A 13,146-nucleotide genomic window follows, 5' to 3' on the forward strand; every position below is an offset into this window, starting at 1 on the left:
TAATAACACTATGATGGCCTCTAAGTGGTCAAGTGAAAGGAACAAGTTGCATGTCTCTCACTTTAAATCAAAAGCTAGAACTGATTAAGTTTAGAGAGGAAGGCATGACAAGAGCCCAAATAGGCCAAAAGGGAGGCCTCTTGCAGTAGTTAGACAAGTTGTGAATGCAAAGGAAAATGCTTGAAGGAAATTAAAAGTGCTACTCCAGTGAACCCCTGAATGATAAAAAAGTGAAACAGCCTTATTGCTGATATGGAGAAAGTTTTGGTGATCTAGATAGAAAATCAAACCAGCCACAATGTTCCCTAATCCAGAACAAGACCCTAACTCTTCATTTCTGTGAAACTCAGGTGAGTAAGCTGTGGAAGAAAAGTTGGAAGCCAGCAGAAGTTAGATCATGAGTTTTAAGGAAAGAAGTCCTTTCTATAACATCAAAGTGCAAGGTGAAGTAGCAAGTGCTGTTGTAGAAGCTGCAGCAGATTATCCAGAAGCTCTAGCTCAGATAATTAATGAAGGTGGATACAATAAACAACAGGTTTCCAATGTAGATGAAATAGTCTTCTATTGGAAGAAGATGCCATCTAGGACTTTCATAGCTAGAGAGGAAAAGTCAATGCCTGGCTTCAGAGCTTCAAAGGACAGATTGACTTGTGTGTTAGGAGCAAAGGCAGCTGGTAACTTTAAAAGGAAACCAGTGTTTATTTGCCATTCCAAAAATCCTAGAGCCCTTGAGAATTAGGCTAAATCTACTCTGTGCTCTATCAGCAGAACAGCAAAGCCTGGATGATAGCACATCTGTTTTACAACATGGTTTATTGAATATTTTAAGCCCACTGTTGAGACCTGCTACTCAGAAAAAAAGTATTCCTTTCATAATATTACTGCTCATTGACAATGCACCGAGTCATCCAGGAGCTCTGATGAAGATGTGCAACAAGACTAATGTTGTTTTCATGCCTGCTAACACAACATCCATTCTGCAGCTCATGGATCAAGGAGTCATTCTGAATTTTAAGCCTTATTGTTTAAGAAGTACATAGTGATAGTGATTCCTCTGAAGGATCTGGGCAAAGTAAATTGAAAACCTCCTGGAAAGGAATCACCATTTTAGATGATATTAAGAATATTCCTGATTCATGGGAAGAGGTCAAAATATCAACATTAAGAGGCATTTGGAAGAAGTTGAATCCAGTCCTCATGGCTGACTTTGAGGGGTTCCAGACTTCATTGGAGGAAGGAGCTGCAGATATGGTGGAAATAGCAAGAGAACTGGAATTAGAAGTGGAGCCTGAAGATGGGACTGATTTGCGGCAATCTCATGATAGATGAAGAGTTGCATCTTAAAGAAAGTCATTTCTTGAGCTGGAATCTACTCCTGGTAAAGATTACGAGAAGATTGTTGAAATGATAACAAAGAATTGAGAATATCACATAAACTTAGTTGATAAAGCACTAGAAGGGTTTGAGAAGATTGACTCCAATTTTGAAAGAAGTTCTGCTGTAGGTAACACGCTATCAAACAGCATTACTTGCTACAGAGAAATTGTGAAAGGAAGAATCGATGTGGCAAACTTCATTGCTGTCTTAGTTGAAGAAGTTGCCACAGCCACCCGAGCCTTCAGCAGCTACCATCCTGATCAGTCAGCAGCCATCCACATCGAGGAAAGACCCTCCACCAGCAAAAAGATTATGATTTCCCGAGAGCTCAGATGATGGTTAGCATTTTTTAGCAATAAAATATTTTAAAATTAAGGTATGTAGATTTGTGTAGATGTAGTGCTATTGCACACTTAATGGACTACAGTATAGTATAAACATAACATTTATATGCCCTGGGAAACCAGAAATTCATCTAACTCTATTGTGATATTTGCTTTATTGTGGTGGTCTGGAAATGAACCTGCAATATCTCTGAGGTGTGTTGGTACATCTGTTACTGTATACAATGAGTTTCAGACATTTTCCTCTTGGGCATACCATGGCTGGGTTTTCCACTTCTACTTTGTCCTTTTCCCATTTTTACACTCTTCTGATTATTTTCTTGTATCGAAAGACGTAAATCTGAAGGAATGTACCTGAAATGGGAAGCGGTCAGTCCCAACACAGTCTTGTCCCTGCTGATAGCTTTAACTGCAGGGATACCTGAGAAACAAACTTTCTTGCTTCCCAACAGCACCTTGTAACCATGTCACTGTACCCAAAATATACATTTGGTATTCTCCTTTGGATGCAGGCATTATGTTTCTAGAAGGAGGTAATCCTTCGTTCCACCATTATCTACTCACAAATTAGCACAGATTTGTCTGTCAGATTAAGAGAACTGAGGAAATGGGACCTAACACAGCGTGTTTCATGGAGGCACATGGGAAGAAATGTGCCAGCTCTCCATTGGAAGAATCAGGGTGAGAGTGGTGGAGAGCCAGAGAGTGTAGCCCTTGAGGCATTAAATTAGCCACAGCCTGCCTCTGTGGCAACAAAGGAGTGATGAGGAAAGAAAGGGAGGGAAGAATCCTCCTACTTCTGTCTGTATTAGGTATTTTCACTCCCATCAATGTTTTTAGTCATTGGAGGCAGCCCTGTGCAGTGGGTTAGACCGAGAGCCCTGCAGTAGGCTTGTGTCCTGCTTCTCTACTTACTAGTTGTACAATCTTAGGCAAGTCAGCCTGTTTTATCCTCTCTAAAGTGGGGCCAGTAGCAGCAGACTTCCTACTGTCATTGTGAAGAATAGATAATAGATAAAGCATTCATTAATGAGATGTAGCACATCTCTGTAAATGATGGCAGTGGTGATGGTTATTACTAATACTTCTGTATTCATTTCCATTGTTATCTAACAAGTTGCCATAAATTTAAGCAGCTTAAAACAGCGCATATTTATTACCTCAGCGTTTCTGTGGGTCAGAAATCTGGGTATGAGTTAGCTGGGTCCTCTGCTTCATGGTTTCCTGCAAGACCTCTCTCAGGATGTTAGACAGGGCTGTGTCTCATCTGAAGGATCAGTTGTGAAAGGTCCACTCCCCAGCTTGTTTACATACTTGTTAGCAGGATGCTTTTCTGGCTGTTGAATTAGGTCCTCAATTCCTAGGTCGCTGTTGGCCAGAGGCTGCCCTCAGTTCTTAGCCACATGGGCCTCCCCATCATGGCTGTTTGCTTCATCAAAGCATGCAAACCAACAAGGTGATAGAGTCTCCTGGCAAGATGGAAATTCAAATCTTATATAACACCAATCATGGAAATAACATCCCATCCCCTTTTTATTAGCTAGAGGCAAGTCACAGGTCCTGCCTGCATTCGGGGCAGGGGATTAACAAGTGTGTGAATACCAGGAGGTATTATTGGGGTTCAGTAGGGATCACTGGGTTCCATCTTAGAGTCTGTCTGCCACAACCTCTGAGATACTGCTGTTTTTCAGTGGAGGCGGCCTCAGGTCTGAGAGATTTAAGTAATTTACCCAAGGTCACACACAGCACCTGGCTGGTACCAGGACTTAATTGCAGTGTTTGGCTCCAGAGACCTCACTCTTGTAGAGATCTTCTGTGTCCCCTACTTACGCCAGCTTTTGCACAGAGGAGAGCTTATTTCCTGGAGTTCAGCTGTACAGTACAGTGCAAAATTAGCAGTGTGATCGGGTCTGTTTTGCGGAGTTCATTAGTGACTGCTGTTACAAAGCAGATTTGTGGGTGATTTTATTTTATGCATTGTTAATTTTGAAAATGTTAATCTGAAATTGCTACAGTATTTCAATTAATTTGGATGATTAAAATTTAGCACCAGAAGAATCTCTAGTAGAAGATAAGGCAGCTAATTAGAGGTTCTGAAACAAACAACTGTAGACACTGGCACAGAGACCCGCTGGTGGAACTCACTCTGTTTCACAGTTTTGAAATGGAAAGAATAATTTCTGGCAGTCTCAATATTCAACTTGAACGCAGTTGACTTTTTTAAAAAAGCCATTTTAAGCAGTTAATTATTTAAAGGAATGTAGAATTTTTCAGTATTGTGCATTTCTGGAAAACTGCCTTCACATTATTTTGGAGTATTGTCTTTTGGATAATTGTAGTTGGTGACAGAAATACAAGATGCATTTGTTACCAAGGTATTTTTCATGTCATGTATGATATTTCATGGTTTTTATATATGTTTCAATTTTTTTTCTGAATTTAAAGGTGAGACAGCACAGATTTAAAAAAAATACTGATCTTCAATAAATTAGTTTTGCATTTTGAAGAATTCTCAAAATTTCAGAAAATATAAGAAACTATAAAAAATTTTCCTGGACAAATTGCCAAATCACCTTTATGTTGTTATTTTGTTATGCATTTTTCTTAGGACTTTCTTTTCTTTGTGTGTAGCCATATGTTTATAAAAGGTCTGTATTTCCAATTTAGTATTCTACTTTTATCACTTTGTCTCCTGAGCATATTTGTTTATTCACGTGTTCATTCAACCATTTGATAAGTATGCAGGCACAATGTTAAATTTATAGGGATGAACAAGAGGTATTATCCCTAACGCAGCAAACAGTGTCATGGAGCCAAAGGTAAGAATTGATATCAGGGTAATACAGGGACTATGCTTAAAGGAAGCACATATTTTGGATATGTGGACATCGGGAAATGATGTCTAAACTGAAAGGATGCGTGTAGGGGATTGACAGAATATGAATGGAGACAGGAAGTTTGCAGGAAGAAGGAACAGCTCCAGCAAAGGCCTTGGGTTGGAAAAAGCAAAGACTGGCTAGGGCTTGAGAGGGAGAGCTGTGTACCATGAGAACAACCAAGGCAAGATCTTTAATTCCACATCAGAAATTTGATTTTTATTCTGAAGAGCAGGGTGAGCCTTTCAACTAGAGGATATGGTCTTCTGAGACTGGTTTAAAAGATCATCCTAGCTGAACTGCGAAGGGTATTTTGAATCATTAAATAGTCTTAAAAAAAAAAAATCAGGTGGTTTTAGAATTATTTCTTGTTGGACAAGAGTCTTTCTAATTTTCATTATTATAAATACTATTTGAAGAACTTCTATGCATGAATATACTTATCCATATGGCAGATTAGTATTATTTAAGAATGGAGTCATGCAAGTGGAATTTCTGGATCAAAACTTGTTAATTCCTACACTCAGGATATATATGTTGTGCCAAATTGCCTTTTAGAAATTTAACATTGAATTAGATCCCCACCATTTCTGACATATGAGACTGTGTCTCACCCTATGCTTAACAACACTGTATTATTCTTTTTACTTTAAATCATTTGATGAGAAAGGAATAGGATATTACTATTTATATATAGTAGTTCATATCATATAAACTTTATTACTAGCAATATAGATCCTTTTTAATGTTTATTGGCTACTTGTATTGTTCTTCTGTGAATTATCTGTTTATACCTTATCCATTTTTCTATTCAGGATATAGTGCTTTTGTAAATTATTTGTAAGACTATATATTAATATTAACCTTATATTTATCAAAATTTTTTCTGGCTTGTTTCTATATAAAGTTTTACATTTGCATGGGATCAAAATTATTGATATTTATGGACTTTTTTTTCTTTTTTTGCTGCCTTTGTGCTCAGAAAGTTCTCTCCTTCTGAATTCTGTTAAATACTTCTAGTCTTATTGTTTAATTTATGTAGCATTTAGACCATGCCATTTAACTTATTTAAGTAATAGATTAAAGTTCTGTGAGCAGCTGCAGGATGCCTGGGCGGCTCAGTCCTTAAGGGTCTGCCTTCGGCTCTGGTCATTGGGCTCCTTGCTCAGCAGGGAGCCTCTGCCTGCTGCCCCCCATGCTGTGCTCTCTCTCCTCTCTCTCTCTCTCTCTCTCTCTCTCTCTCTCTCTCTCTCAGTCTCTCTGACAATAAATAAAGTCTTTTAAAAAATAAAAAATAAACTTCTGTGAGCAGTTCCAAAATGAACATCAAAATATTTTAAGGATTTATAGTACTGCTCTTGACAAAATTTAAATTTACCTTTTTTGCATGTTGCTTAACAACCATATTACATTGTTTACTTTTCCTTTTGTGCTTTATTATATAGATATTTTCTCAAAGAATAAATTATCTTATGCAAAATATGTCACAATATGTGCTACGTATAGGTAGTAAGGGAATAGTATGTGAAAAATAAAAGTATGTAATATTGAGACAATCAGGCTTTTTTGTTTCTAAACTATGATAAACTAAAATTACCTCTCCCCAGCCTTTCTAGGAGCAGGAGGAAAGAATGTTTTGTGTTTTGAGTTCAGAGTATCTCCCACTTCCCATTGCTCTCTTTCCCCCTGTAAATATATATCCTCAATTTTACAAATCTCTTGTCATGTTAACTTACACTGCTGCTTCTGGGCCTGAGACTAGGCTTATTATCTTAAAAGATTTTTAGTTTTAATAATTTTTCATTAAAGTAAGAAAATTTCAAGTTCAACTTTATTTGAAAGATGCTATAGATATTCCTCATTTTTAAAACAATGGAAATTCTATATTTTAGCATGAAAACATTAGGAGGTTTAATAAGTAGTCTTTCTTGGGGCATCCAGTTGCAAGCAGATAGAATAACGACTTTGGTTTCCTACCTGGCATATTGCTCCTGATGATCTATCTGTTCAGGGAAAATGCCTCTGGATGTCCAGATTCCAACGATTTTGCTTGTAGCTTCCTGCTATTTTAAATGGCCCAAGGGAATCATGTGATGCCTTCAAGTCTGAATAGAACCTTCCTTCTTGGGACAGAGAATTCTTTCAGTTTGTTTGGGGCACATAGATTAGATGGATGAAAATAAAAATATTCATGTATTTCTCTACCCCCCATTATATTGCTAATATTACAGGTTTTAACTCTTAGAGGAAGGAACTTGCCATTTAAAAAATATAATGCTATGCTTTGGGGATCCCATTTTTTTTAAAAGTTAAGAATCTTCCATTTAAATTCAAGCAGTATCCAAGAACAGAATCTGGCCAATGGTTTTGAAAATATGAAATGGCAACACCTTCTTGGAATCTCATTCTGTTCAAGGATGTTTTTTTCCTAGCAAAACAGGAAGAAATTGGAAAAAAGCATATGGACTCAGGTTGAGCATATGAGATATTTTCAACTTGAATCGGCACTTTACTCATATTTGTAGTGTGACTTAAAATTAATTTTGGTGAAGCATTTAGTTTTGAGAAAGAGAAAAAAATCCCTATCTGGAACTAAATCAACATTTGTGGCATCTCATTAATCACTGCCTTATGTAACCACTTTTCCCACCTAAAGAGAAGCTACTGGGATGAGAAAAGTTTATAATATCAATGCCAAGTGCAGATCTTCCCTCTCCAGAAAGGAGTTCATTAATCATCATTGAAGCACAAGAACAAATATACTTCATGTCTCTTGCCAATTTTTTTCAATAACATTTCTGAAAGGCAAAAAAAAAAAAAAAAAACCCATCTTCCTATTTTTTTATCTTTATTTGAAAAGGTTTTAATTAGGCTGTTATTTAATTTGTGATGATATGTAAGTTTAACATGCTCTAAGAATGCGTGTGAATGGTATACAGCAATGTAGGGTATTCAGTTCGGGCCCCTGAATCAGGGAAATCTGTATGCAGATTGCTGGGTTTGTTACCTTCCTACTTATGTGGTCATAACCGTCAAAACTTTTGAGACACAGTGCTTGACACTGGGTAAATGGCCAATAAATGGCAGTGACAGAAATTCTTACTCTCACTGGTAGGAAACAGTATGGGCTTGAAGTTTGAGAACATGGCTTTTAATCCAGGCTTCTGTGTAAACCTTTGGGCAAGTTAATAGCTTCAGTTTTCTCATCTGTGAAATGAAAATAGTCACCTTATCTGAATCACAGTATTACCAGTTAGCTCCAATGAGATAGTAACCTGGTCAAGATAGAAAACTGAACCTAGTCATGAGCTACAAACCCATGAAATAAAATAAAAATTAAAAATAAGTGCCAAGTTGTGAAATCTTCATTATTTTGCCATAAATCTCTCATTTGCCATATATCTATCTATTGAAAGGCTATCATTAGCCTTTCAATGTTAGAATTATGTGCTTGATTAGTAGTTGTGATAGAATTTTAGGGTCAGCCATGCAGTTAGGACAGCCTCTAAATAGTTTTTTATAAATTTATCATTCACTGGAAATTTTACTGCTCTTTCTCTGTAACTGTGTTTTTACATCTTTTTGTTTCCTAATTTAAAAAAATTATTTACAAATAACAAAAATTAATGAGTATTATGGCACTTAAGCCAATAGATGAAAGCAATGTCAATGTAAAAAAATAAAGGAATCGTAAAGCTGCATGGGAGAAAACGGATGCACAAATTCAAACAATCATAAATAGGAAAAAAAAAAGAAAACCCTGATGTGCAAGAAACGGTGGCTTCTCTCTGCTTTGTTCTGCTTTGTTTACAGTCTTTACAGCTGGCTACCACATATCGGGGATGAGAATGGGTCCATGGTGAAATTTTCAGGCACCTTGGAAAAGTGTTGATTTCTAACTTGTCCTTGTTAGAAGACATGCCCTTTCTTGTTCATTTCTATGGCCCCGGTTAAAACCATCATTAAAAGCCAAAAGAAGAACAAAAATTTCTAAGGTCATTGCTGAAGATGCAGCCCTGAGGCTTTGGAAGATCACAGGAGGCAGGCTAAGGTAGGGTCCATCAACAACAGTGGGTACCTCTTTTTGTCCCCCATAAAACAGTGAAGGATAAAGAGGAGATCATATGGACATGTAGCAAGGCTTGGTTCATTTTTAAAGTCAAAATAGTTTGGAAAGAAGAGGTTGAGCAGAGTAGAACAGCAGGAGGTTTTTGTAAGGTGAAGTAGAATTAAAGTGTAGGCAAGAATTATTTTCTGTCTTCAGTTTTAAAGAACACTGTCCTAACCCATCTGTCTCTTTTTCCCGGTGTTGTTCTTGACCTTCTTATCAGCTCTTGACTTTCTCCCTTGGGGCTTTTCATTGCATAGTCAGCAAGACTCCATCAGAGATCTTGAGCCTCACACCCTTATTGCAAAAGAGTTGAAGAGAATTCAAAGAAACATGTTCTGCTAAGTAGCTTGGGAACTAATTGTTACAGGATGCTTCTGTAATAAGACAGTGCCAGCTAAATCCTGTGTATCGTGTGCCAGTCCCAGTGTAGGAGTCACTTAAAAATATAGACCAAAGTTAAGAGTAAGTCTTAGAAATTCCTACTGAACTGTTTACACTCCTTTGACAATAAATCTTTTCTAGAATTGTCACTTTCCTCCTGTCCAATCGCACATAGACCCCAGGACCTTGCTCTGAGTTTTTCCTTCTCTCACTACAGTAAGGGAAAAGGTGATGGTTTGCTGATCTTTCATGCTACACATTTCATTGTACGCCACAACTAAGAACAGCCATTGTAGATGTATGTAAGAACAACCATTCTTAGATGGGATTTATAGGTTCATCAGCATGTTGGCAAAGTAACCATGGGACAAATGTTTAAGAGCGTTACTTATTCACATACTCGTACTTTTATATCCTTCATTTTTAATTCTCACAAAAAAACGTGGAGTAGATATTATGCTTGTTTTACACATGAGGAAGCTGCCCTGAAAGGTTAAACTGTCCGAGTTGACATAAAAATTTTATATATTTTGTATAAAATACAATAGAAATTTTATATATATGTTTCCATAACCAGTAAAAGCATTAGATGTTTTAAAATCATTTAGGAGTCTTGCCTGGGGGTGGGGGCTGTATTCACTAAACCAGTATATTTTATCAAGGGATATATGTTGTAGCCAGGATGGTCTGAGCCATGGATCATGCCAGATGCTCAAGGGAGGGATAAAGTGAACTGAGATAGGCTACAGGAAAATAATCCTGGTCAGAGTAAAGAAGGATAAGCATTCTTAATTGCTAATCTTAGGAGGAGGGAAGAATATGACTTTGATGTCAGGGCTTCTGGGGAGGGGTCTAGGTTGCTATTGCATGAGTAGAATGTCTGCATCCCAGGTGAGAGAGGACCACTTGAAGTGATTGGACAGCCCATCAAAGATTCTCTGAAGGGCCTCAATTAGGCAGAGAGGGGCAGAGAGGCACAGAGATGGACCCTCTGGTCCCTGCCAGTGTTGGGTCACTACAGTTCCAGGCAAGAAAGGAAGCTCATTTCCTACAGCATTCTAGATCTTTCATTAGTATATCTTTGCTGTGATTTTAATATAATTAGGTAATAAAATCATAGCAAAATATCAGGAAATGACCCCAAACAAATGTAATAAATGTTGCTTCTGTTTATTCTTTATACTGTCTTTTTCCATAATATCTTTATTAGGATTTGTGTAGAAAATGGAGTTTGAGCATGATTTTGGCATTTTAAATAATTTATAGAAGTTGATTATGTTATTGCATCTTGTTGGTCATGTCTGTGTGGATATAATCCTAACAACTATCATCAGTCAAGGGTCTCAATCCTCAATTATAGCAATATTCCTTACAATGAATCTGTTTATACTATTTTATGTAAAAATTCCATCTCATTTTCCAGGCAGTTGTGGAGACCTTGTTGGATTTTATTTCCTGCATTGTTATCCCGTAACAGACATGATCTTAAGTGCAGTGTGTGGGAGGCCAGACAATATAAGTGGTTAAAAAATTAGGCTTCGTAGTTGGTGTTGTTTTGACTCACGCTTAGCTCTGCTACTTCGAGATGCACCGTAGGGAAGCTGGTCAACTTCTTTTGCCTCAATCTGCCTTCTGTTGAAGAGGTAATATTGGTATCTACCTTCTAGGATTGATGTAGAAGAATTGAGACGATGTATTCATAGAGCATTAGCACTCCAAATGTCTGGCTCTCTCACGGCACTTAATGATTGCTACTGTCATCACCACCATCTTCAGGATCCCGGGTCTGGGCAGGTGTGGAGGGCGAGCTGCGACCTGTAAAGATGGGGCCCAGACTCCTGAGGCCGGTGGCAATGCTCTGCTCTTGTTTGTTCTGCTTTTAGGCATCTTGTCCCATTAGAGCAGAGGCAGCAGTACAAGTGGCTAGCTCCCACATGCCTTGCTTATAATGCTTTCATGAAATGTATTGAATTCCAGAGCCAGACCACCTGGAATACAATCTAGACTCCACCATTTGCCAGCTCTGTGACCTTGCTTAGTTCACTTAACCCTTCTGTGCTTTAACTTCGTATTCTTTAAATTGAGGATCATAATAAGACTCACTTCATGGAATTATCATGGGGCTTAAATGAATTCATATACATTAAGCTCTTAGGGCCTGGCATATGGTAAGTGCTATGTAAGTGTTAGCTAGTATTAGTTTTTTAAATAAAATATTTTCGGTTCTTTTGGATGATGGTAGAAGTGGATAATACATACAGGTAATTGTAATATTTAAAGCATGTATATTAAAATTTAAAGAGAGCGGACTGTGCTGGGCAGTTAGTGTACCATTTGTAAGGTAAGAAGTCAGGTATAGCTGGGCTGTCTTAGAGGACATTGGGCCCCTTACTAGCTGGTTTTCTCAGAGGTTGACCCTTCCTTCCTCTCCCCTCTGGGACCCACTCGGCATCTTCTCTTCACTGATTCAGTTGTTACAGAAGTCAGCGAGAATTGGTGATTTCTAAAAGTCTGGTCTCTCTACCCTGCAGTGTTCCCCAAGGCAAGAAAGCAAAGACCTTAACGATCTGCTTGTAAGAGAGCCAGGGAAAATACTGGGGAGCGCCTACACATGAGTGTCTCAGTGAATGGTCTTGCTACAGGAGCAGAGAAGAGTGAGAGAGAAGGCAGGAGCCATGGACATCCACTGTGCTGCGTCTTGAAGTACTGCTGTGTGTCCAGGCATTGTGGATTTTACCAGCCTCGCAGGCGGCCATCACAATCCTAGAGGTCCACACACCCCTTTCTAAATTTTAGACACCACCTGCTTCAGTGCATGTGGGTATTCTCCAAAGGCCTATGCTTTTGAGAAATAAGGCATTAAATCTTCTCTCTACTCCCCCCGAGACTAAGCACTTTCTTGGTAATTCCTGACGGCCAACAGCCAGTTGTGTGACTTTGGTAAGTCATTTAAGTTTATGAGCTTTATTTTACTCTTGAAAATTGGTGGGTTAGACTTGTTGATTTTTAATACCTGTTCTTAATATCCTAAGATTTTTCTCCGTAGTGTGCAGAGGAAGGATAAGGTGAAGTGGCGGAAGGAAGAGGAAGGTGTGGGGAGCAAACATTGCTCAAAAAACCCTGCTCTCCACCGGGCATGTGGCACAACTTATGAACAGAGTGACCTTAGGGGCTTTCTCCAGAAATACTCCTCCCCCTCCCTACTTTGATTCTGGAATGTGCCAACTTCTGAGAATTACTACCATCTCCCTTAAACAATATTTAGAGAGAATATCCGTTGCCTTTTGTTTCCTCATTTATGTATCATTAGCATGTGTACAAAGCAGATGATAAAGCTTCCATGAACTTTTGGCTCTGAGTTTTCAGCAGGGAGGAATGCAGTTAGGTATAGCAGTACTTGACATGGGTCACACCCTCCCTCCAGATCAGGCTGTGATAGGGGGATCCCAGTGGTGACCTGCAATAGACTGGTTCTGCCCTCAGATGGCCATGTGCAGTCAGGGTATATAGGACTAGTTTGGCTCCTGCCCTTGATCTCATGGTGTGGCTGGCCAGGGACAGGTATATAGAAAATGTATTTGTGAGTTCTGGTTATCAAGGTCTGTGCCTATCTCCCCTCCTAGATCCATAGCATCTTTAATGATGAGCACCTGGTCTATATCTTTACAGTCCTCAGATAATTTTAGTGCAGGATCCCTTTCCCAAAAGTGTTTAGCAGTTAAGCACCAAGGGGGAATGGGTGCAATGGAAGTGGTTCACGCAGTGGTGGGAGGGATATTTTGTCACTGACATTGCTTAGAATTGTTGGTCCATGGTGATAAGAAAATCAAATGGACTTCTATTCTGTTTTAGTACTGTTTTAAGATACTCCCCAGACAATGCACTCCTTATTATCTGACCTGGTAAGGCCCACTCCCAACCCCCCAGCTTTCCCACATACACGAGCCATGGGTATTTAGTAAATTATTATTCAACTTATTGACTATTATAATGGCCTCTTAGCTGCTTCTCTTGCCTCTGATCCCAACTTCCTTTGTTGCCTCCTCCATACTATTAG

At 38.6% G+C, this 13,146-nt stretch overlaps 1 protein-coding gene across 3 annotated transcripts in view; it reads left to right on the forward strand.

The window, feature by feature from the left end:
- VAV3 (vav guanine nucleotide exchange factor 3) overlaps window positions 1–13,146 on the forward strand; it is a 356,611-nt gene that overhangs the window by 252,623 nt on the left and 90,842 nt on the right. The window lies entirely within an intron of this gene.

Source organism: Eumetopias jubatus, unplaced genomic scaffold, assembly GCF_037043125.1.
Source record: "Eumetopias jubatus isolate StellerSeaLion01/CBP00866 unplaced genomic scaffold, mEumJub1_p1.0 scaffold_4, whole genome shotgun sequence".
NCBI classification, from domain to species: domain Eukaryota; kingdom Metazoa; phylum Chordata; class Mammalia; order Carnivora; family Otariidae; genus Eumetopias; species Eumetopias jubatus.